Genomic DNA, 25,172 nt, shown 5'->3' with positions numbered 1-25,172 from the left:
AGATAACCATATAGCAGGGTAGGTGCAGCAAATTTTATACTTGATGTAACCATACTATATTGCTGTAGTTGCAATATTATATGACTATATCTACAATACGGTATGGCTATGTGAACAAGAACGTCTTGTTGAAGCAGCCATGTAAGATGGTAGATGGAATAACCTGCATAGGTACTATAACCATATTATATTGCTATGGTAGCCATGCCGTATCGTAATATTGAAGATAAACTATGTTTGCTGTTACCATGCTAGATTGTTGACAGACCAATCTAGCATAGTGTGTGGAACAATATCGGAATTGTTATAGAAGCAACACGCATAAACACACCACCTTGATTCTGCTTCATATTAAACTTCACAGAAGATAAGACAAAGGTATTATTAGAAACAGTTCCAGTAACCATTTCAATACTTCTTTAAATGGTTAATGGAAATGTTTCTAATAATACTTTTGTCTTATCTTCTGTGAAGTTTGATATGAAGCAGAATCAAGGTGGTGTGTTTATAGCTATCGTAACCATGCAGTGTTGTTTCTATAACAATGGAACTGAGGTGGTATGCAATGTAGATCAGAAATTACAGAGCATTTATAACAACTACTTTTATTTTCCTTTAATTAAGTATACATTACAGAAAAATTAGAAATGCAGCACAGTAATACCAAAAAAGGAACTTTACAATAATGCAGTTATGAAAGTATATGAATCTTTTAATCAATGCAATGAAATTATACGGTTTAAAAAATAGTAAACCAGACATATATTATTATATTAACATACTTTTGATTTACATTTCTTTCTTAATATCTTTACACGTATTTTATAAAATGTGGATGTTACTAAAGAACAGTTATTCCAAGTAACTGAACATGGAAGACACATATTGATGATGTGTCCAAATTAGAATTATTTTTCATCTTACAGTTTCAGTGTACATCTGACACCATCTTCAGAGAGAGGAAATGAGATGGCAAATAGTGGGTAAGGAAATTGAGAAGAACTCGAAGTATTCAATTTTGTAATCCATTCTTTTCCCATCCTATTTTTCTCTATCTGAAGATGCTGTCAGGTGTACAACCAGACTGTTAGACAAGATATAATTCTAATTTGGATACTAAGAATTACCCCAATTACATAAACTAAAAGTTTTGAGGTGAGGTGATTTTAGTTTAGCGTCCCATTCAGCAGCGAGGCTATATAAGACGTGGACCTACTGATTAACGTGGAATCCGAACCACATGAGCTCCCGCCGGGAGTTGAACCCGGGTCTCCCACGCCAAAGGCGCGTACGCTAACCGCTTAGCCACGAGGGAGCTTAAAAGTTTTGAAGAATCAAGATTCACTTAATACAATACACATATATACACGGTGATTCAGAACTCGAATTCGCAGGAAAATGAACTTTGAACACCCTGGTCCTTGTAAAGTTCTTAAAACTACAAAGAAAAACGTTCTTGGCAGGACAATCCGCCTCCACCATATCCGTTACGTTTCAACACAAAATTATGAAATATTCAAATTTGAAAGCTTTACTCCCTTGAGCGGAATATGGTACATCAACTCTGTCAATCATAGTAGAGGAGTTAGTGTTCTAAAGTTCATTTCCTTACGACTTCGGTATGCATACAAGCAAGAAATATATTGATTCTAGTAAGGAGCATGTAAATGAATATCAAATGAAATTAAATGCTGATTCATTTCACATTCTAAATTCAAACCTGAAAATTTAGTGGCAAGTATTTGTGCTAAAACATATTAACACAGAACAGGAATCAGAACAAATATATATATGTATTATTCCATTAGACGCAGACTTACTGTTTTACTGATAATGAATATATTACGATTTATGGCTGATTCGTTTTATTATTAATGAATTTAACACTAATGCTTTATTGTTGTAAGATCATATTGCACTTATTTTTAATTTATTTTCCACATTCCTAATACTGATACAATAAATCATTTTTCAACCAAAACTGCTAAGTTTTATCTTAGACAGAAAACCAAGAAAAAAATGAGTACAACTTAACAAATATACACAATTCTTTCGAAACTTGGTAACCGTTTCCATTAAAAATGTAAATAGTATGAAAAAAATACAAAACATGTTACAAGACTGCTTTTTTTAAATGGAAAATTTTGTAACTAGCATGTAGTTCTTTAGTGTCAATACCTACATCATAATAAATGTGTTTCTTCCTACGTTTGATAAATAATACGGAAACATGCATAAAATAAAGCTTAGAAGATTGAACTGAATTAGTGTTTCGCTATGTCAACTGAATTTTCCTTATCATTTTATTATTACTTATTTTTCAAAAAGCTTTTTGGAGTTGGTAGTGCGTATTTCTAATGTCATTTAATCTCATTTTTTCTTTCTTTCTAAAGTGTACCGTATATAACGGAGTACTGAAAAGTTTTCAGAATAGTTTTGCAGCTCGTGAAGTTTAAGCTAGAATGAATAAACACCACCAAGCAATTCCTCGTACATCCTTTGTGAGTCAGTGCCCTAAGCTTTGTCCTAGGAAGTCGCATTTAGATTTAAGCGTATCTTCCCCCAGTTATGCGCTGAGTAACAGCGAAATTGAAGGTGACGAAATTTATGAAACTAGGTAAAGCTAGAAAATCTGCTTCAGAAACACATGAAATGTTGAAGTCAACATTTGGAAAAGATGCTTTAGGCCATGGTCAAACGTAAAAGCATGTTAAAAGTGACAGAACATCGGTTGAAAATAATGTCCGTTCAGGATACCCGTCAATCGACATAGGATTTTGTACCACGAAGAGAAAATGGGAGGATTACTATAAAGGCTGTATAGAGACTTGCTGTAAAGACTGTGAAAAAGATTATACTACTAACTTTCCATCGGATTTACCCAACTCTGCACCGTGTAACATTTTCTTCTTCTTCAGAATGGAAATCAACTTCAAGGGTCGAGGATTTAACAGTATACAACACTCAAGCGAAACTGCCATCACGAAACACACGAGTGGAAATATATGCAAAAATTAAACGTGATCTTCTAGCACAAAGTCGCTTAAGCATTGACCACCAAGTGATGCACGAGGAGCCATCTGCCGGAATTTTACTGTACAGACACTGCGGAATCTGGGTACCCCATCATACACATGATATTATTTAACATGATAAACGCAAACAAAAATTTACATTAGATGCCCACACAGACTGGATTACAAACGACACAATTTCACGACGAATATTTCCGTTAGAAGTAATTATTATTATTTTACATTTTCTGAAATTATTTTCTTGGTACAATATGCATTATTTGCATCTAGCAATAATACGAAAGTATTTGCTAAGCAGTAATAAGGCACAAGGACAAATAAAATACTTAAATACAAGGGACAATAATTAGAACCATCGTTAGCGTAACGTTTCGTAACACATAATATAAACGTTACAATACGAAAGAATATCTACTGTTTCATGTTCTATCATAGGTTCGCTACATCTTTCCGTACCTATCTCTTTTTAAGAGTTAATGGCATTTGATTTTCGCGACGTCACGCCTGTGGTTTTCATTCCTTAATAGTATTCGATTTCTCCTAGATCCTTTCCTTATTTTTATAAGTTTAAAATAAAATGAGGAGACAAAATGTATAACAAAGAAATTGGGGCAGCTCCTGCAAGTATCTACATTTTAAGGAGTAAAATTTTGTTATTGCACCAAGGATCAGAACAGGAATCGTCAGGCTGATGTCCTGGATTCAATCTTACGTCCAATAGCATATTTTCAACTCTAAAATTAGAACAAAGTATAGTTTGAACTCAGTAAAGGTTATAGTAAATGGTTTATGTAATTCAGTGAGATTTTGAATGAAGTAATATTATGACCACTAGCAATGTATTTGCAATCAATAAAAGCTCTTCTTTTCGACGTACGACACATCATACTACCATATAATATTAATCGGAATTTAATGGCATCATATGTCCTTTCTTAAGACGGACACCTTCCCAAGATACGGTTCTTGACTTTGACACATTTATATTAGAATTGCAGAAACCCATTAAAAACTGCTTTCATAAATATCTTTTTAGTAGTTTAAACTTAGTGTCACATGACATCCTTCCCAATTAAAAAAAATACTTAGAATTAAAGATGGCAGACAACGATTTACCTTCCTTTCACGCAGTATTGTTTAACTTTTGTTTTAAACCCATTTCGGTAACACTAAATCCTTTTCATTAGCAAATCCAAGTTACATTCTTATAAAGGAACCAGAACCCATACAAACTTTTGCGACTGGGTACACGGATTCCTTTTCCAAAGCGGTTTTATATATATCGGGTGTAAGGAAAAGGTAGTACAGGCAGACAGACTTGATTCTACAGCTAAAACGATACGAAAATGTCTTTATAAAGTTGTCCTTTAAGGCCCCCTTTCGGAAGGGAGAGACCGGTAAAGTTTGGTCGATATGGCAATATCGCACGGGTTGTCGGTAACAAGACTTGATAGCAGCGACTTTGGAATGGTGTTTATCGTGGAGTAGAGGAAAGTGCCGTACTTCAAACGAAGGTACCTAACTTCAAAGCTCTATGTCATTTTTCTTTTTCTTCTTCTTCTTTTTTTAAAAATAAAAGTATGGAATATCGGATGCAGCAAAAGGTCTGAAATGGGGCGGGAAAATGTGAAGAGATGAAAACGTACATTTAAAATGTCAAATTGAATAAATGTCGTACAAAAGGAAGCTTTCTGTGCCCAGATCCTGACAAAACATGCCGTTTCAAATCTAGCCATTTTCTTGTTAAAATAAAAAAAAAAAAAACATTTAAAAAACCTTAGATAACGAAGAAGTTTAAACTAAACTCCAAAGCCGATATCACGTGTTTCTACAGAGTACCGCAAGATGTTACCTCATAGTCCAAATTTTACCCGTCTGTCACTTCAAAAGGGAACCTCGGAGGAGAAAATATCGTAAGACATTTTCGTTTCATTTCAGCTGTAGAGCCAGATTCTGTCCAAGCTGTGCGATCTTTTCCTTACACTCGATAGGTAACCTTTTTCTATTCCGAACAAAAAATCTATATAAAATTTACATAGAACCAACCATGTTTTTTAAAAGTTTAGTTCCTACTTCGGTGGCCATTATATCATGCATCAAAACATCTAGTAGTACAGGAATGTATGCTTCATTGCAAATGCTTTGCTAGTGGATATAATATTGTTTGACTGAAAAAAACATGGATTAGGAAACATTTTCTTATGCTCGAGCCCTATTACGATTATGTTAGAAAACACTGCCCCACATACAACACAAAATCATACCGAAACAGAAACATATATGTTGTCATTATCGATTACCTTATAATACGTAGGAGGCCCTGCAAAATTCAAATTTACTGGTATGCAGATCCACTCTTGCGTGAATGACAAATGATATGCACAGTAGTGACCGTCATACCCAACTGTTTTCATTTTCTTACATAGAAGGAAAATGTGCGACTCTCCGTCTAACAAATTTTTTTTTTTTTTTTTACATTATAAAAGTTTAAACCATCTTCATGATGCAACATGATGGTGGCGCTACCATGCAACACTTGAACACAAATCCGTTGTATATGCACCAAGCTACTGACCGACAAAGTTTCAACAACGAAGGAGGTAAACGCATTGAAAACAATGGAAAATTCTGATCTTGTGAAAGGTATATCTTTGCTCCAGGTCCAATTTCTTGTTGAATATGAAAACCGTTTTTCTGAAAGAACTTATAACATATCTGCAATTGGTGTTTCAAACCTATAGTTTCTAGAACATTCTTTCGACAATAAGCAATACGGGCAGCAATCTTGAACGGTTGGTGTTTGGATTCATACCTCATACACCATGTTAAAACAAGTGGTCCTATATGTCGCATTAAACGTGGATAGTGAACCATATGATGGTGCTTAGGTTTTAATGTATCCTGAAAAAAAGATTTGTATATCTCATGATGTTCTTTAATTAATGTACAAAGTAATTCAGAAATGTTTACGTAAATAACTTTTGATGTTAATATGACTGTTATTTCTCTTAGCAGAATATAAAATTTCCAAACGATATTTTCCTCGGGGATTAAGTCACCCATTATCAAACCAAAGTACCTTATGAGAAATAACATTTCAGCAGCAGACAAGTTTAATTTATTCTTTTCAAGATTTTCAGAAGATAAAGGTGCCGGCTTATTTACGTCATCTGACATGCTTGCAAAGGCCGAAATCCTACTGTTTAAAATATCCATTGTGAAAAAACGTGTTTCGTTGATGTAGTACTTCAAAATGTGCATCATATCATAGTTCCCCACCCCTTCCAAAAGATCATGCATCACGTCCACATTGTAATTTTTGGTAACATGAAAACTCGGCAACATGTTCCAAGTGCTATTCTCTTTTACTCCTGTCTGTGAAGCATCTACGAGAATTACATGTAGTTCATAATTCTCAACGTCCCGCCAATTCCGGATGTTTTTTCTTGACTGCGTCTGTAAATCTGTTTTTGATGTAAGGCAAAACCTGCAAGGGTACTTAGCAGAAAATGACTCTGTAAAGCCAAGAACGGAATTCAATCCAAGATTGTCACCTGTAATAGCACACAACTTAAAATAAATCTGTACTTCTGAACCATTATACATTACACATATACCTTCATATTCTAGGAAACGCAACTCTTCAATAAGAATTGAAAAGGTTGCTTTATTACCGAAAGTTTTCCTATCATTTGAATGAAAGAGTAAGGCGAGAAATATGTTCTCTAGTTTCGCGAAAAACTCCGGTGGAATACATGCAATTTTATAATAAACTACCCCTATCTTTTTTGTACCAGCATGCCCACTTAAAGGATTGTTAATTTCATAATCGTCAAAGTAAAGAAATAAAGGTAATATCAAACGATCATCAGAAACCGTTACCTCGTTTCTCCAATGCAGTCCTTGCACACTACTGAAAAGTACTTCTGTCTCTTGATCTGCACTGTTCTTGAAGTGGAGTAACGTTGACAGAACATTCGGTAACTCCAAAAATCGTTTAAGCATTTTTCGCATAGGCACAAACTTTCCAAGCACTTGTAATGTTTCCACCGAAACCTCGCCTTTCTTTCTCTTTGAAGATAATTTCTGTCCAATAACATAATCAATTGGTTTCATCAAACTGCCCATTGTCTCTAACATGCCAAATCGCCTATATTCGGTTTCGAAGCTATAAAATGGGCTGGACATTATACTAAACATGTTCATTACTTCAGTTACTGTATTATCATCAACATGATTTCCTCGAAGAGTTTGTAAAATTTTCTCTCTTAGCAGTTGCATCACACTACCGCCCATAAACCCGTGTACCCAGTCGCAAAGGTTTTGTATATGAGTTCTGGTTAAGTTACATTGACTATACAGTTTAGTAATAAAAAGAAGGGCTTCCTCCTTTACAGCCTTACGGTAATCTTCAAGAGAAAGGCTTTCTACAGAAGTTTCAATTGGTATATCACCATTATCAGACAACTGTCTCTCAACATTGATGTGACAAACCTCATTTTGGTATCCACGAAAAGGCTGGTTCCCATCACCACCCGTACTTGTTCTTTCGTGTTTCAGCAAGTGTTTGCGAAATGAATTGGCGTTATCAAATTCGCGTCTACACAATGATTCCCCACAACCAAAGGGGCTCATGGTACCTAATTTGTGACAAAATTTTAAATGAAGTAACAGAGACTGACTCGTTCTTAAGTCACTATGACAAACAAAACACTTAGGCATCTTCTTACAAACTAAAAAGAACGTATATACGTGAAAAAACTATTTTACAAACTAAATGATTAACGGAAAACAACCTTCTCCCGCCATTACACGGTACTAGATCTTTGATATTTCAGAGATAAGCGTGTTCACTGAAGGAAAATTCTTGTCGCAGTCATTTTCAATTTTGTACATATGTTTCTGCACAAATGTCCACACCTGTTCCGATTCCTTCGGATATTCTGCATCCAGTACTTGAAAAGACTTGAATGTGCTATCAATTGCTTTCAGTGGAGTTTCAACTCTGTAGAGATTATCCTCAATACTCACGCAGAAGGCTTGAGGTTCATCTATTTTTGAAGCGACAACGACGGGCATGGGCTGCACACTACATCCAAATCGCTGCATCTTTAGATAATGCCTTTCTAACTCTGTTTGAAGATCGGACGCTTCCTGTAAGTCATGTACACAGAATTATTATCACGTTACACACCTATTAACACGTTATCAAATTTCAAAAACTACAAATACACGTATAATTAAAATGAGCTTGTATTTTAAACACGAGATGCACCAATAATATATATAGCAATCCAATTAAACTGCTACCAACTGTTTTCAGGCATTCTTCTATACTAGAAATGTAATGTAATGAGGTCATAATTGACGCGAGTCACTTCTGCGCGATATGAAATGTCTTGAAAACTAATATAGGTTAATATGACAGTATTTCGAATGTATTATTATACCCCTTGAGTTGTACATTTTTAATACCGTTCATTGTGTTTGTATTATCCGATGCAATTAAGAAAAGTTCTGGGAAAATTAAGTAAAGTTCCTTAGAGGGATCTACCCTTTAGTATAAGGTTTGAGAATAATCACAAAGAAAACAATATGAATTATTGCACTTATAAACTTGACAGTAGTTACGTGAATAGACAACTGCGACATAAATAAAATTGTCCTAAGCTTACACTTAATGGTTTACATTTACAGTAATAAATATTTCAATTAAATTTGGCAAACTTGGAATCACATCCAGACATAAAGTAAGCACGGATATTTTAAAGATAAAATAAATTTAGATCCTGTACCTCAATGACCGCAATTCTTGACGTTACAAATCTCCAGGAAGAAGAAAGAAAAACCTTTGCGGAAATTTGAAAAGTAAGGATGCTACAATATCAATGAATTAGTTTTTAAAATAATGATCGCGAAAAGGTTGGTGCAGTTTCCCTACGTGCTGCTTAGTATTTTTATAAGATTGATATTACACACATATCATTACCTCGAGTATAAACACTTCTTACTTATTTATGCCATAAAATGAAGAAAGGAGTGCTATCATAGTTCCAATATTTGAAGGGTTGAATGAAGAACATTTTAAAAGACACTGGGAAAAAGCTGTTTTTACCCAAGTAAACATTTTATCCATGACCATAAACATATTTAACCTCTACTTATGTTTTAGAAAGTTTACATAGCATTCACCGAAAGTTTTACAGCATTTTTACGTTTACTATTGTTATTGGAATATAGGGTTTCATCACGGGAACTTCATAAGGCATAAACCTACAGTGGAACCGAAAATACGAATAACATCCTAAAATCCCCTCCCCCTTCCCCCCTGGAAATCGAACGCAGTCGCCCAACAAAGGAGATAAGTGTACTAGCAACGAAGGAGTAAATTTTAGGTCGGCCTTAAGTTCGTCACGTTTGAGGGATATCGTCCCTCGGAGAGCACACAATCCGAGAGAGGGGAAGCAAGAAAGGAATGGATGGGGAAGGAAGCGGTCTGGGACCTGTGTGTTAGGTAACGTCCCGGCATTTTTAGCATCGTTCACTGTGTTTATATTATCCGACTCGATTAAAAAACAAAAAAACTCACTCAACCCAGGAAAAAACACTCAGGATGATTGGATGAAAAAGCTGTTACACTTCTTTGATCGAGTGATCCCACCGGGAATCGAACCCAGAACCGCTCGCACCAAAGGCGAGGACGTTAGCGACTACGTCACGCGGGGCTACTAATGAATATTGTGTTTTCCTATTTTACGCATATTCCTTTCTATTTTACGCATATTCCTTTCTATCTACACAACTTAGGTTCACTATATCTTCGTAAGATACAAATCGCGTCACATACGCCGATATATACTTTACTAATTGCATGAAGAAGAGTCATGTATATTGCAAAATATGGTTGATAGCTCACTCCACCAAGGCCGTGCTGTCCAGAGGGGGCCTTTTCTTAACAAACTTTTTTGTTTCCATGTACCACCAATATGATCCTCTTGATATGGTATGGTAATCATATCAATTGAGCGCACATCAAAGATGGAGCGGGTCTGTGGCTATGCATCACGTGGGGATAATTTTGAGTATACTTTAGTGGATCTTGGATTACATTTACATGTTCCACTGTTGCGTATGACTACCCTAACCCAACAATAACAACTGACTCATTGTAGTCCTCAATATAACACATTCCACTTTGATCCGCTCTCGACATATTCGGTTAGTAGGTCGAAGTAGATCAGTAGATCATGGTGACACGTGGTGAGTCAGAGTGGATCGTGGTTTGATGAAAATGGTGTTTGCTTACACAATATTTTTGTTTGAGCATAGCAGTTTTTCCAGAAAAGCTGATTTTGTTTGTTTGTTTGTTTGTTCGATAAGGTTTCGTGCAATGTTCTCCATTCTCCAATCACTAATTAAATGTTAATGACATATTTCGTTGTAATCAAGTGTAGATATTAATACATTATATTACATAATGTTACATACTCTGACATGAAAAAGGAATCCTTGCTGTGCCTCGTATTTGGAAGGTTTCCATAATCCACCTCCGTCTTTCCTTTTGATACACGTGGTCACAGACGGGAAATATCTTCCAAGAAGTATTAATATTACGACTGCTCTGGCATCTGGAAAAGAATGAAATATCAAGAACATTTGTAGGTAATTAATTTACGCTTATACAGCGAGGTCCGGAAGTGGGCGTACCTCTAATTGGTGTTTTCTGACGGTTTTTGGTTTTACCTACATTTGTTTGGTAACACTGCTTGGCATTGTCTGGTAACATTCCTTTCCATTGTCTGGCAACATTGCTATCCATTTGTTTTCTGCTTGGTAACAGTTATCAGATCAGCTCCTGAATCAGACGTTTCCTTGCCGCTGGATTGGAAGAGGTTGTGCATCCAGCTCTTTGCCAGGCCTCCAAGAAGTCCCGATCTGACGATATCAGACAATGCTCCCTGGGCTTTCATGAAGCAACACGTAAGAAACACTCGATATCACACAACGCAGGAATTACGAGCAGCTGTGGAACACGCCTTCACCCTCGTTGACTCCGGAGTATCTCCGCAAAACATCTGCCAGAACTTTGTGCAGAATTCAGTTGTGTTATGACATGGATGGTGATCATACCTTTGTTTATGACTCTTACGACTTCAAGGTAGCTGTGTACAGACATTCTACCATAACTAACACTATACTGTTGAAACTAAAGGGGGGTACGCCCACTTTTGGACCACCTTATACTAATTTATTTGAATGTAAGTGCTAACTTTCTTACTGCATTCATTCTCATACCTGCAGAGGTTTGCTCTGTGATACGCCATGAATACGGTATATTACTTTAAGTCAATAATCAAAGAAAAAAGGAAATTACATTTTGTAAGCAATGGACAGCAGTCTGAAAAAAAAACACACAAAAAGTATCATCTTTTGTAACTACACCCAGATTCGGCAAAGGAATAATGCGATGTTTCTTATATGCAAATATTGGGTCCAAACAGTAGCGTAGCCAGGATGTGTGTTTGGGGGGGGGTCCAAGTGCTGTTATAGGCACATATAGAAAAATTACAAACAAAAAAATATATAAACATAAAAATATATAAAAACTTACAAACATCAAAGTACCAAAGTACATTGTCAGACCTCTTTGGGGGGGGGGGGGGGGGGCCGGCCCCTCCGGGTCCCCCTTTCCCTACGCCACTGGGTCCAAATAATGGTGAAAACTAATATTAATACGATACTTATCTATCGCCTATAAGTACGTGTATAAAAGCTGTACATGAAGTATATTATTTCAAGAACCAAAGGTTAAAGTCAACGTATGTATTACTCTTGGGAAGTTGCAACAGATACGGATAAAAAGAGAGAAATTAAACACCTTAATGAATCAAAATAGACAATTAACAACAAGTTAAAGACTATAGGCTGCGGAAAAGCTCTTTCGTCACAAATTCTAAACATTAGTTTCATTCATTGCTACAAAAGGTATTTCATATCTGCTTATTAACCCTACTGAATCTATCTTCTTCATATACTGTTATTCAATTAAATACTGATTTCAGGGGTGTAAACTGGTCACTGAAGTCATTATCTCCTTGGGAGATTAAACGAAAAATGTTCAATTATTACACAGCAGTTGAAATATTTCTCGTGATCTGAGCTCAATAATGAAACAAAAGAATAACAGAGCTTTTTTAAGTGCTTGATATGTTGTCGATTTACAATTATCATTTATTTTTCTTCTAGATTTTGATTATTCTGCTCGGACTTACGACTAAAAGGAGACAAGGGAAAATTGCCGGAGCAGCTGTAATTGATCTCTTCTTTGCTTACGGGAGTAGGCTGAACAGTGTTGCGTTTTGATAATTATAGTGAACAATACTTAATGAAATACTAAACAATGTGTACACCATTTCTCCACAGTCACAACTTACTTCCATGCACTTCCACCAATGGCGCAAATCCTCCCATAGCGTCGTCACGGTAGAGTTCCTAGCCTTTGAAGCGACATCACGATCACAGCGCTGGAGATCCTCATCTGATAAATAGTACGTTTCCTTAAAGTATTCCTTCAGTTTAGAATAGATGTAAAAGACGCTCTATGCAAGATCAGGGTGAGGAAGAAGTAATACTGACTTGTGAATGGCGTTGTCCACAGAGTTTCTTCCCAAAGGTATACGAGCGGTACATCGAACACTAAAACACTAAAGAAGTTGAAAGTTCGACTGCCGCGCGTCAAACCTGAGAATGGAGCCTTTCTTCACCGGAAAGTTGACCACCGACACAATATTAAAGCTTGGATACACTACACTCCATACAGCCCTGATCTTAAACTTAGTGACTTTTGCATCTTTCCTAAACTGAATGTACACTTAACCCACTATTTATCAGAGAACAATGTCCACCGTGCGATACGATTGTGGTGTTGCTCTATAGGCAAAGCATTCTACCGCGACGCCATTGAAGGTATGATGCGCAGTTGGAGAAGTGCGTGGAAGTGAAAGGTGACTATGTAAACAAGTAATGTTTCAGAACTGAACCCTAGATGTCAATATGCTCTTGTTTTCTTCTTCTTCAAATTATGTTCACTATAACCCGATATATTAAACAACAAGCAAAACTTTTCAGCCCACCTTTGTAATAAAAGTGAGATTTCCGCAATCTGAAATACGATATTATTATACACGATTTTGCTTTGGTAGTTCACGGTCTTAAGTCAGAGATTTAATAAAATTGCAAGTTTTATTAATAATCTAACGAGTTTAAGATATATTTACAGCTGTTGTGGGACAGACTGTTAAACTGTTGTTACATAAATTTTGAGAGACATCAATTTCTTGTTTAAAACCGTTGTTTTTGTGGCATACACCTTTCGCATACGGAAGTTCAAGTTATAGTAGATCTGAGTGCAATATTTTCTTTTAATAAGAAAAATAATTACCTTCTCTGATGATCTCCTGCAGCAAAAGTTCTACTAATGTGGCTCCGTCATTTGTTGTTTGTTTGGTCGTGGTAAATATATGCTGAATTTTCTTTAAGTCTGCATTCCACGTTGAAAAAATGTTATATCTTTCCCAGGATATAACTGGCCAAAATCAATGTCTATCTGAAAAGTAAAAGAAATTGTTGTCACATATACCTAACGCTGTTTGATGATACAATGTTCTATGCTTTCTTCTCTTTATACAAAAGTTTGGTAGTATAGTTTTCTTTGAAGTTCATTAAATAATCTTTGTCTCAACAGAGCGTTTTTAATCAAGTTATGAACATCAATGGCATTCACCCCATTATAGTATCCATTTTCAGAAAATACTATGTCTGATTGAAAAAGAAATCCCAAAGTAGGCATGTAAAAAACAATTACTTAGAGTGGAACTGATAAAATACACGGAAATATAAAACAAACTTCCAAGCGCTTTCGCATTTATGGAGTCGTCATACAGGGACGCAAAGATGAAAGTGGAATAAGAAATAGAGAGAGACACAAGGATCGCACCTATACCAACAGTGATTTCTCCACAAGGTTCTCTACTTTCTCGTATGAGTACTTGACAGCAGTCACGTGATCACATGACCACCATAGCACCTAGCAGAAATATGGCAAAATGAAATGAAATGAAATGAAATCTTAAGTTTTACGTCTCACGGTTATGCCGGTTAGGCTAAAGGAAACGGTGATGATGAGAGATGAATGAAATGGTGGAATGAAGAAAGTGGGAGAACCCGAGAAAACCCACGAGCACGGTGTTTGTCCACCACAAAGTCCACACGGCGGGAGCAGGGTTTGAACCCGGGACCCCAAGGACCGAAGGTGAACGCTCTACTACTGAGCCACCGCGTTATGGCGTAACTCGTCTTATTCTGTATCTTTCTTCTTCCACTTTCGTCTTTCTCTCCCTGCCTAACAAAGTCATAAAAGGTGAAAGCTCTCACAAGCTTTTTTTTTTCTTTCTTAAATCTTTGCGCGCATGTACTGCACGTGTATTTTATATAATTTCTGGTAACTGTATTATACATTGGTTGGTTTTCAATTACACATAAACGTGTCTTTAACGTAAGCTTACATAATTCTGAACCTTCAGACGCTGATGCTGGTATATTTGTAAATTAAAATAAACTATTAAATGTTTTCATAGGAACATCATCAACAAGAGTGAGGATGTAGGGCTGATCGGGGAGCGGGCTGGGTAGCGTAGAGGTTAACTTATTGGCATTGTACGTCGAAGACACAAGATCTATTTTCGGCCCACTCGCACTTTTTCACTCTGATTTTTCATTATTTCTGAATGTATACAGGATTTGGTGTACTGAAAATCCGGTTGATTTTCTCAGAATTACTAAACGTTCTACCTGCTACAAGATGCACCATCTCGTCCATCAGCTTACTCACAGGAAAATATTAGAACCGAAAAACTCCGAAACGTAGTGCAAGACAGGGCACAACTTCATACACCGAAAAACATTTATAAACTCTCTCGCCTCATGCTAGGTGCTTTTTTTTTTTTTTTTTGCAAAGAAAAACTGTCGTGTTCGCAATTTATATATAGCATCAACATAAGACCCTTATGTTCATGATTTTTTTTAACTCATTAAATTTTGTTACACGTTTTTTTTTTTTTTTTTTTTTCATTTTCCTTTAAGTAAAGTTCGTTCTGTGATACGGAATTACACTTCTATAAAATAATATAAAGGTATTTCCTTTCTTCGGTTACATTCATAAAATAATAATAGAAAGATGTTAACTTCTTAGCAATATCACTACACTTACAAGTGTATATCCAAGAGGCTGTTTTAAAGCAGGAAATTCCTTGAAGTAGGAGCTGATATCCTTCCCTGACTGAATGTAATTTGTTCTCCGATTTAATGTCGTTTGTTTCCACAGATCACACGCTTTCTCCCATGGCTCTATATTATTTCTCAACCACGTGAGAGGTTCCTCCGCAAATTCATCATTGGACTCTGAAAATAAAGGACACCATCTACATAATTCAGTGTGAAAGAAACGTACATACTCAGTATACGTAAATACATATGTATTAATTTCTAGGACAGAAGTACAAGAAATAACATTTCAATAAACATGTGAAACAGACAGTATTATACTTCTGAACACAATTGTCATATGAGGTGTTCGGAACATGTATTTACAAAACGTCCCGTTAATATATGAAAGCAGTGATAGAGTTTTACACACAGATGAACAGCAGATATACTGATTGCACAAATTCACGGAAATCTGTTGATTTATAATGAAGGTAGTGCCCTTGAACTGTGAATCTGTTGATTGACCATAATACGTGAATATGTGTAACCATGTTGTAAAAAATCGGCACGCATCTCTTTTAGGAAGTTTTGTACCCTTGTCTGAATATAAGATAGCATAAAACACTATGCATCGTGATTTACTGATAAAATTATAATACAGAATTTATGAACATGAAAGTAACTAAATGAAAAAGAACTATGAACGCACCATCTAAATCGACTTCGGTAGAAGTTGTAGCTGCATACCGGTTTCTTAAAGGCAAAACACCACTTTGTCGCAAATACCTTCTTGTGTTGCAATATCTGCCCCAAAGTTTCCCTCTTGCCAAAACCTTCTTACCTTGAGCAACTTTATAGGGGACGTAGTAAGTATGCTATTTGAAAAACAAATCACTGTTATAATATACAGTCCTGAAATCCTATTGCACAACACAAAATTACAATTAAACTATATTATTTCCATAGAGAAACAAAATACATGGAAACCTGTTTAAAACGAAATTTATATAAAGCGGAAATTTGCCGAAGATGGATAGTTTTTAGTCCCGGCAACTATGTCTGATTTGCCATATGGTAAAGATTTTTCTCTTAACTGATTGCCAGCTCGAAACGTAGGGGCACTGTAGTCTGTCTCTCTCTGCGATGGCGTTACTACTGAACTTCTGTTTTCAATATTTAAGATCTTTTGGCTGTGAACAAGAATGGAGATAATGTTTCTGTTATTTAAGTTACCTGTTTCCTGTTTTTGTTGATACACACATAAGCAATTTTCTACTGCCAAAACTTTCTTTATAAATTAAGGACTTACTGCTTGCTACTCCGTCATTATACATGCATTTCCAAGAACTCGGTCATTTTTGAAAAAAAAAATGGTAGAAATTTAGACCAATTGTTGAAAATTTCCATTGTTTCTGCTGCAGAAAATGTGGTTTCAGTGTGGCGTGTTTGTGTGCCCAGTGTTGTGCACAAATACGGCAAAAACAAATGTTATTGTTACTTTGGAGGACACAATACGATTATTGAAGAGAGAAAAAGAGACAATGTTTGTAAACTATAAAGTTCATTTCAGATGTTGCAAACGCAAATTTCCAACACTGAAACCCAGAAAATGAAAACAATCCTTAAAAGGCGGTGAAAATGTAAAGAGGAATGTGAGAGGAAATACATAATAAAATAATATATACTTGTAGTTTGTACTTTAAGCGTCTGTCTTATTCAAATATGTTCACTTTGTTAATTGAGTTTATGTTGTAAATACATTTTTGTGTTAATTAATCTTTCACCTCAACCATTTTAACCTAGGTATAGTACTACGAGATTATTTTTACCAGCAGTTTTGTTACAGAACTTAACTTTTCGAATTTGCATACAACGGAAAATTATTTTGTTTCTTGACGTTCCGTCTTATACAAGTTTCACTGCATATACATGCTGTAAATTAGATATTGGAATTTCTTTCTCTCTTTTTTTTTTTTTTTTTTTTTTTGGTTCCTGTAGTACTTCAACAAAATAAGCATTGAAAAATGTATTGTGATAAGTTATGGAAAATGTTCACTTGTAAGTTAAATTGTAAATTTCTCCTTGTTCTGAAGACAATGATAAAATAAATATTATTACAATTAAGTCTAATTTTCAATGGGTGTTCAGAAACTACACCGGCGAAATCGGAAGATGATAGTTAATGTAATTCTAAGCAAAAAAGCTTCTACACATATCCGATTCTCAGCGACCTGACACCTACAGGTTCGTAACCATTCTGTACATTTTTCCAAAACAAAAATGTATTACTCATCCTGTATTTTTTCTAAAGGTCATCTATGATGCATTTGAATGGTGACAGAATGGCCTTTCCAAGGGTATATGGCATGTGACGATAATTGCGTTGGAAGGAGCCTCATGAAGCTAATTTTCAGAACAAAATATCTTTCTTCCAAGAGCTTCAAGGAACATGGTTGCGAACACTGTCGCCAAATAGGAACGACAAAAAATTACGCATCAATTTCAATTTTTATGCTGAATAATGTCGCAATATATATATATATATATATATATATATATATATATATAGATATAGATATATATAGGATGGTGCATTTAAAATTTGCCTTCCTCTATATCTTCGAAACGACTGCGAATATGAGAAAACGCTAAAACACGTTCATCATTATTTTAAGGGACTTGAATTTTCAGCTATAAAAGGTCCCCCTAAACACCCCATATAGCGGTATCTGGAGTCAACTTGAAAATTTTAAATAGCAAAGGGGGTCGAGTGATATATCGTTGGAACGGTATCGACAAGAGAAATATTTTACTTAGAGTTTCAAGTCCCTATGTTGACTCCATGTAAAATGGCTCGGGCTCACATTCTTTCCAACGATATATCACTCGAACCTCTTTGCTATTTAAAAATTTGAAGCTGACCCCATGTACCCCCATTTGGGGGTACCTGGAGTAGACCGTTTATAGCTCAAAATTCAAGCTCTTTAAAATAGTGATGGACGTGTTTTTGTGTTTTCTCATATTTACAGCCGTTTCGAAGATACACTGGGTGCCAACAGACTTTATGGACACAAAATGGGAACCCCCGCCATTTAGAATAGGGTCAACATAGGGACTTGAAACTTTCGGCAAAATATTTTTCTTGACGAGACCTTTCCTACGATATATCACTCGGCCCCCTTTACCATTCAAAATTTTCAATTTGACCCACGTACCTCCATAGGGGGGTACCTGGGGTGGACTTTTTATAGCTCAAAATTCAAGCCCCTTAAAATAATGATAGACGTGTTTTTGCCTTTTCTGATATTCTCAGTCGTTTCAAAGATATAGAGGGTGGCAAGTTTTAAATGCACCACCCTGTATATATATATATATATATATATATATACTCAGTATATGACCCGATTGGGTTCGTATCTTGTTCGGTATACGCCTTATTTGTAATAGTACTGGGTTCGATCCATATATGTCCGTTGTTAGAGTAAAGCATGTATGACATTACATAGTTCGAATTTTACAAATTTCTAGGTGGGCTCGGATATCTACAATGGTCCGGGATTCGATCCTCTGCAACTTATACGTCTCCCTTAGTATTTATCAACAATTTGGATCATCCATCTAAGCCTACCATATAGCTTCTGGACACATGATTCGGAGTTCGAACCAGAACGTTTTAGAGAACCAGCATAAAAGTAGAACCCAATTGTATTTTCAGCGCTGATGCAATTTATTAATGTACGAATTACTAAATTGCATAGGCGCTAATCACTCGTGCTGTAAAGAAAAATGAATTAGGTTGTTTCTTAAAATTAAACATGTATAAATTTAGACTATGATAGTTATTTTGAAAGGATACTCGGGTTTTCACTTTTGATTTAATTAACACTTAAACTTCACAAACAAATATTACATAGCCTTTTGGCACTTCAAATGGATAACTGATTATTGTGATATATATTTTAATTTAGGCCCATTTTTAATTCAGAACACGGATGACGCGGTAGCCACGAATTATTGGTTATCTTTCGTTATATTGCTGATTCACGCACTTTCACTGTTACTGCTCACTTATTTTGGCACTGGAAAAGGAACTATTTTCTGTAATTCCAGAGGGGGTGTCCTAAAGGTTGCGGGTTGCTCTCCTTTCATCTTCTTCCCAATGAACTAATCACTTTTCATAGTCCAACGGTTTTAAATAAATTTGTTCATGTTGCAAACACATTCATTATGCGAACACTCCTTTGATATAGTGGAACATTATAATTAACATTGTTCGAAAAACATATTGTTGTAAGTACTGTAGTAGCGTATGTTCATTTATTTTAGTCTCCACGGCAAATACAAACTTCTATTGCACCGAGCACCATTGTCAGACCATTCGTGGTTGCTTCGCCGGGTGTATGTTTAACAATAACTTTACTTTTCTCTCCGTCTCTTCGCGTTGCTAGGCAACAGCTCGCTTTGCCACGCAGTTTGATGATATCAGGAGTTAAAAATAGCTATGACAACTTATAGATAGGAATGTTTAGAGACGACGATTGTTCTTTGTGCTGAATTTTAGCTCCTTATTTGGAAAGGAGAGAGGAACTCTACGATTTCCGTCGCAGACGAGACGCACATACATATATGCACATTCGTTTGTTGGCTGAGAGAAAAATTCTTGTGAGCACTTTTATGCGAGGTTCATTTAGAAAGTTAAAATTTTCTTCTTAAAAATTGACTGGGCTGAACCGTATGGTTACAAGTAACAGAAAGAAAAAATAAAATTGTCATTATACAATCGAACTACTTTTATTAAAATGAAGAAAGTTTTTTTTTTCTTCCTCCACAACTTCCCTTCCAACTCCACTATCGTCATACATACATCAGTGGAAAGGTACTTCCATTGCCGTTCAAATACGCCATGCGTCATCTCTCTAAAGTACATACAGGATGAGTAATAAAATTTTGTCCTGAACAAATTTGTATAAAATATTTACCATCCTTTAACTATCAGACCGTTGAAAATTGAACATATTCTTATGGGATCATTTTTGCTTAGAAGTACATCAGCTATTATCTCCAAAAGTTGTCAGTATGGTTTCCGAACACTCTTCAAAGAATCATAAAATACTCCACGACTTTTAAATTTTTTCCAGTGAACGCAAAGAAAAACGAAGAAATAGCAATATACAAGAATTCCCTCACTTAACTGAATTTTACACAAACCTTGTTTTCAGCCAGCAACAATCGTACAATCGCCTCACTTATTGAAATGAATGACTGTCTACTGATCCTGTAAGAAAGAAAATGAAATTTCAGAAAGCAATTCCCATAGAAACTTGAATAAATATTAAGAGACGACGCTCCATTGGGGAGGGAAAAAAACACTTGTTTATAAATTTTGTAACACTGGCACTAAAGAAAGAAGTGAATGTTTAGTTTCATTAAGTCAGGCAAATAAACGAACTGTAATATTTAATACAACTCAAGGTGTTCCAAGTTACTGCAAACAGCTATTAATCAATCCAAAGGGTGCTATGCAGTCATCAGAACACTTTCAAATTCCAACTGATCCATATTGTTGTGTGCCACAATGAGCAACTAACGAATTAATGCGTTTGAACTTTTGCTTTGATAATTTCAATGCATTTTGAGACCAAATGAATCCTAAAAAAACAACTACAAACATACTTGTAATATAGATCATAAGTGAAAAATACTGTCACGGTGATAAACGCAATCAATACCGTCGAATATGTGCCATGTGAAAACGAGATTCTACTCGGAATTCTTAATGAAGATGATAAATGTATAGGACAGCAATTACTTAATATTTAAGACTAATGCATATACATTATCTTTAATATACGATACCACAAAATTTAACGAAACGATCTGTACTTTTTATCTGCGCCAATATATCGAACGATGACATCTGTTAATAAACTGCAAGCTCTGCTATTAAGATGTCCCAAATTCTTGTGCGTAGATAATACTTCTTTTCCTTGCAGTGAACTATTCAGAATCTTCTGCAAGTCCTAGAACAAGGTACTTGTGATCATAGAATTTGAAATAAAACAAAACTTAAACAACAAAAGCAAAACCATGAAATAATTTGATATCACTTATGTTAAGATCACATAAACGTGAATACGTATAACCAGACGAATTTTATTTCAAAAAAGAAATTCTTGTTTTCTACGAAAAACAAAAACTAGCATAAGCATGTATGTGTAAAAGTACATATATGTCCCAAATTTCGTCGAAATGGGTGCAGTATTTTTTTTTTTTTCCTATCTCTGGTGATTACCTGAAAAAGAATTTCATTTTCAACGCATCACAACTTTGACAATTTTTCACATGGAAATTTTCTTTTGATGTCACTTGCAATCTTTTCTACCAGAAAACAAATGTTTTAAATTTCATTCATATCTGTTTCGTAGTTTTCGTCAACGAACAACGCAGAAATGCCATTTTTTGTTTTCTAGAAGCGTAAGCACTAGTCGATCTACTTTTTTAAAGCCTTGCTTGCAGGGCGACCGTCCTGCCTGATAACGTTGAGTTAATTTTTAGTTTAGCGTCCCTTTCAGCAGCGAGGCTATATGAGACGTGGACCTACTGATTAACATGGAATCCGAACCACATGAGCTCCCGCTGGAAATCGAACCCGGATCCCTCACGCCATGCCTGATAATGTACACGTAGAAGAGTTTAATAACAGTACAAGAGCCGATTTGAATGAATGTGGTATCAAATGAGTACATTAAATAAGGTTATAAAGAATATGAGTTATGTTTACATTGAATTCGTCCTACCAAACATGCTCACTCTTGCGGTCATAAAAGATGTGTGACTAACTGATTATTACGATCTGGAAAATTAAACTTTAAATCTAGTAACGGTTACACAAGCTATACCAACATACTTATATATACGTAAATCTTCTATGGAAATACGAAGAATAGGTAGTCTCTTTGAGGATAAACGGACACTTACAATCAGTTTTATTTGTCTATTTCATCTGTGAAGAACCATTCAAGTGAAGATATATCTTTGGATGTGAATTTTCATCAATTTCATGGGCTCTTTACGTGAAATACAAGGTAATTTTACACCAGGAACAATGTGTTGTGAAAACTTACGAATTCCTCTTTTGCTGCACTTTCCTTCACTTGGGGTTCTTCCATCAACGGGCTATTTTTGCAGATATCTACATCTGTGGATGTATCTCTTGATCCTGCCGAACCACATACTACATCAACTGGAATACACAATAAATAAATACATAAAATAATGCTGTAAGAATTCTATCCTATCCTTATTCTCTCTCTCAAATAAATTAATTGAAGTACCTTCATTACACGTAAAAGCAATCACCCTAAGCAAACAGAAATGCATGCTGGCGTTAGGACTTCACACTTTGATATATTTTCTTTTACAAATCACAACCAGGAGTGGACCGTATATACTCGTGTAACGGCTGCGCTTAAGTAATACTTGCACCCACGCTTTAAAAATGAGTTGAAACAAAAGTGGCCTGCTCGGACTGCCATTCTGATGGAGGTTTTCCTTAGTCGTACCAGGATAACGGAAGCAAGAACTGAAATATTTCCAGGCCACTACACCTCTGTCCTAGTCAGAGGGCCATAAATAAAATTCAAGGGAACTCACATAATGTCTACATCCGAAAAACGATAATTTTGTCTACTGGAACATATAATTAAAAGTTTAAAATCATAAAATATGAATACTCAACTTACCACTGTCCTAACTGCTAATATATATTATAATAGTGTAATATTTCAAGAGCTTTTCGACTGGCATGTTCACGCGAATCTTCTGTATATTAATAACATGTTATAAAATGCGAGAGATGTTCAACTCAAGGTAAGAAATAAGAAGTAAGGAAGAAATTAACAATATTTATATATTCATTTGAAGACACAATTGAACTCACTTGTGAATGCTCATCGCATCACTGTGTCTTACACCATTTTTTTTAACAATTTGAGGAAAAGTATCTCAGCAACCTGATGCTTTGATCATGGAATCTGTTTAAAGAAAGAAAAATAGTATATATTGTTTCTTTTCTTCCTTTTTTCTTAAAAAAAATCAGTTAAGAGTCACTTGCATTTTATAATAAGTTTCTCATATGCGGGAGGACGGTAGGAAAGTTCTCGAAATAAGGGCTATTTCAATTTATACGAGCGACTGGGACACTTACCCTTTAATTATCTTACCTATTTATTGACAACATTCCAAATACAACCGAAAGGCATTTCACATTGAAACAAATAACAAAGGAAGGAAAGGAGCTTCGAAGTCGGCGAGGCGGGTCATATATTCAAGGTACCATCCAGACATATGCCTAATGAAACTAAGAAAAACCCTGGAAAACAATTGTTACGATGGCCTGCCTCAGGATTCGAACCAGGGACCTCTGCATACGCTAACCACTCACCCACGCTCGCTCGGTTAACTACTAACTGCAATAGCACACAAAATGCTTATCTTTAACTATTACCACTTTTTCATGCTCATTCTTCATTTTCATGCAATAAAACAGATAAATATTAATCCGAAAATAAATGTTTAAACATGTTTTCTAGCGGTGTTAGTTGGATGTGTCTAATTAAAAATACTTTTGTACGTAAGTCATTGAGATAGAATCTACTCACAAGGTCCCTCGTAACAATACAATGTGCTTCCATTTGCATTGCTTATCCTATCTCCACCACCAACACTAGGGAAAAAGGAAATAGTTGTCACCTGGAATAAAAGTTTATTATTAGCTTCATTAAATACAATGATTAAAAATATAAATGCATATAATTACATAGCGCAACTGCGTACGCGCGTAATTTCCCTTAAAATGTTAACAACTGTTGATTGCCGTTACTTTTATTTTTTATCTTATGACAACGCACAGATTCAACAACTTCAAGATGCCTTTTCTTGAACGTGTGCTGATCATAACCAGTTTCATGTCAATTTTATTAATGCATTTTAGTTCAGTTTGCTGCATTTCATGTTAAGTGAACCAATGGTCCCCACTCCACCATGTATAATTTGTTTACACTTTTGCTCCAATGTTACCTGACACAAAAATGAAGATTATTTTTTTGTAGTCCGGCTATCTCAAAATAACCCTTGTAACAGCAACAATAAGTACTTTTTTTAAAGTACTTGTCATTGTTCACTGAAAGGTATAACAAACTTCAAAACTTGCTACCTGAGAGAGAGAGTTAGTCAACAATTCCCATGGATGCGCAGAATTTGTACATAAAATTCAAAAAGTTTGCTTAAAACAAAGTGTGTGTGTGAGAGTGTGCAAGTGTAATGAGTGGCAAAGATGTATGAAGTCAATTTAGTACACTGATACTTGAAATAAATAAAAATGGTAGATGTACTATAGAATAAAGAAAACCTCAAATCTGAAGCACAGATTGTTTTAGGGACATGCGATCTTATAAAAAGGAAAAGTACAAGATGTGAAAAATGAATGCTCTTCGTATCTCAAAATGGTTATGTTGCCAAACTTGCACCAAATTGGAACCATAACCAGTGGAAAGAATACGTTTTCATTTAATTAGAAATACATTTTTAGGTAGATAACTTTCTTGGTTTCTGGATGGTGGGAAAATAGCTATTAGGTCATTTCACATTGAATTCACTACCGACAGAATTTGCATACCATGTCGATGCAAGTAGTAATATTTGTAACAAACAAAGTCGTAGGAGAGAAGAGAAGAGATGGGGATAAAGAATGGATGGAGAGAATAATGAAAAGGGGATAGAGGAATACAATACATTTTAGTAGCATCATGGCAAAACTTACATTGAAGCCCTCCTCGCCTGTTAGTGAATAGAGTGCGTGAATAATTCACGCAG

The 25,172-nt window shown here is 35.5% G+C and overlaps 1 long non-coding RNA gene across 4 annotated transcripts in view; it reads right to left on the bottom strand.

Moving 5' to 3' along the window:
- Nucleotides 1–589: 589 nt before the first annotated feature.
- Nucleotides 590–25,172, bottom strand: part of LOC145693519 (uncharacterized) — a 33,777-nt gene continuing 9,194 nt past the window's right edge. For 3 of the 4 annotated variants that reach the window (XR_014132802.1, XR_014132801.1, XR_014132803.1), the window contains exons 2-8: nt 23,960–24,050; nt 22,424–22,542; nt 20,508–20,574; nt 15,304–15,494; nt 13,477–13,641; nt 10,524–10,663; nt 590–8,189 (exon numbers count right to left, since the gene is read on the bottom strand). This is a non-coding gene — a long non-coding RNA (uncharacterized LOC145693519). The remainder of the gene's footprint in view (nt 8,190–10,523; nt 10,664–13,476; nt 13,642–15,303; nt 15,495–20,507; nt 20,575–22,423; nt 22,543–23,959; nt 24,051–25,172) is intronic. The other variant, XR_014132800.1, reaches the window with a different exon arrangement.

This window comes from Thermobia domestica, chromosome 8, assembly GCF_964235325.1.
Source record: "Thermobia domestica chromosome 8, izTheDome1.hap1.1, whole genome shotgun sequence".
Classification (NCBI taxonomy): domain Eukaryota; kingdom Metazoa; phylum Arthropoda; class Insecta; order Zygentoma; family Lepismatidae; genus Thermobia; species Thermobia domestica.
The sequence above is the reverse complement of the archived record's forward strand: the minus strand, read 5'-3'. Positions and strand labels throughout refer to the sequence as shown.